This window comes from Sinocyclocheilus rhinocerous, unplaced genomic scaffold, assembly GCF_001515625.1.
Source record: "Sinocyclocheilus rhinocerous isolate Xijiao unplaced genomic scaffold, SAMN03320098_v1.1 C36751864, whole genome shotgun sequence".
Lineage (NCBI taxonomy): Eukaryota > Metazoa > Chordata > Actinopteri > Cypriniformes > Cyprinidae > Sinocyclocheilus > Sinocyclocheilus rhinocerous.
In genome coordinates, this window is record NW_015785588.1 from 1 (window position 1) to 1,679 (window position 1,679).

A 1,679-nucleotide genomic window follows, 5' to 3' on the forward strand; every position below is an offset into this window, starting at 1 on the left:
ATATAGAGTCACTCCTCTGCTTGCCAATAACAAAGAGAAACGTGGTCTTTCACTGGATGGCAAACTGAAAGATGAAGACACCAACTTGGCTTCTTCAACAATGTCAGTTAATCTTTATTACAACATTTGAGTATATCCTTAAATTGGTAGTTGGAAAATATAAAAGTCATCGGTATTAGATTAGATTTTCATGCTCATAGTCCAAATAACATCTCTGTATTTTTATACAGTATAAAAAACTTATAGATAAACAAGGTGACTTTTCTGAATCTCTGTATCTCTCTGCAGTCTGCTACCCAACATGGATAAACAAATACAAGGCCTTGTTGTTTCCTACAAAATTAAGGTTACCCTGATGATGGGAGGTGGTCTCTTGGGAAGCCTAACATTAAGGTTTGCATCTTTACATTTCATCTCAATGTCTCAGTGAAGAGTCATAGAGAGCATTTTACCTCCTTCTTTCTCTAATGACTTTTGCTGTGTTATTAAAGAAGATCTTTCCTGTGATAATGCCCAAACACTGCGTAACGAGGAACAGTCTGCTTAGAGTTACCTTGTCATTAACCAACAATGAAAATAAATCCAGCAGTACACGGTGTGATGTGGTTTACCATTGTGAACAGTGAAAGTACTCAAGACATGTTTATCTTCCGTACACAGTGATATTACCGCTGAACTCCCCCTGGTTCTGATGTCACCTAAACCAGCAAGTGAAGTTTCTGTTCTTTTATATCTAAAATGAGGGGGGCTTGTGTTTGTGAGGTATATACAGCCCAGTTTTCCAAGGACAGTTTTGTATTTGTGACCACAACGTATTTTAAATTTCAAGTAATACAAATTTTACCGTTTATAAAGTGGCACTGCTATGAAACATTCTAAAGAGCATCATTTTCTTGTTTTCTAACTGCATCCTTGTGCATTCTCAAATTGAGCAGAAGTGTAAGTATCAATGTAAACTTTTTTCCCACGTTGAGAAAGAATGTTAAACTTCTTTTTGTTTTCGTTTTGAATCTTAGACTCTGAGGCTTTAACAAAAATGAAACTTTTTTTAAAATCCAGGACTGATATCAACCTTGAATAGACTCTACAGCCAGTGACAGAGAGGAGCAAGTCAGAAGGAGAGACACTCAGGAATAGATGCAGATTCCAAACAACTTCATTTCATGAGCCATAGACTATAGATGCTTCCTTGTTGCAAATACCTGTGTAAAAGGAATTAGCTGTATAATGTTAAAAATGGGCTAAAGGCCTTGTACACTAAGAGGAACTCAGTGACACTGAAATCAAGCATTGGTCTGATGCTGATGTCATGTTTATTTCTTCTGCCTTTATCATGGGATCTCAGATTAATGTTTTAGTTTCTTTTTGTATGTGAATGTAAAAAATGAAGGAGTAATGAACAATTTACAATAAATGTATTATCATAATTATAGGCTTATTAAATTGTATTTGTTTTTGTTTTTCTGTCTGTGGTGATGGTGGAAATTAATAAACATTAAACTGTTATTTGGGCCACTATCAAAGTCTTTCCTCATCCTTCATCATGACTTTATATAGATGCAGGGGATTATTTTTTTTAATCATCCTAAAATTACACCCACACCCACTATAATATATTGTTAATATACATAGGCCTATGTACAGTATCTCACAGAAGTGAGTACACCCCTCACATTTTT

General features: G+C 35.1%; 1 long non-coding RNA gene across 1 annotated transcript; it reads left to right on the forward strand.

The window, feature by feature from the left end:
* The first annotated feature begins 7 nt into the window (after window positions 1-7).
* On the forward strand, window positions 8-1,429 carry LOC107736510 (uncharacterized). The gene is made up of 5 exons (XR_001639687.1): window positions 8-102; window positions 289-393; window positions 661-710; window positions 936-939; window positions 1,060-1,429. It is a non-coding gene; the product is annotated as an uncharacterized LOC107736510 (long non-coding RNA).
* The last annotated feature ends 250 nt before the right edge of the window (window positions 1,430-1,679 follow it).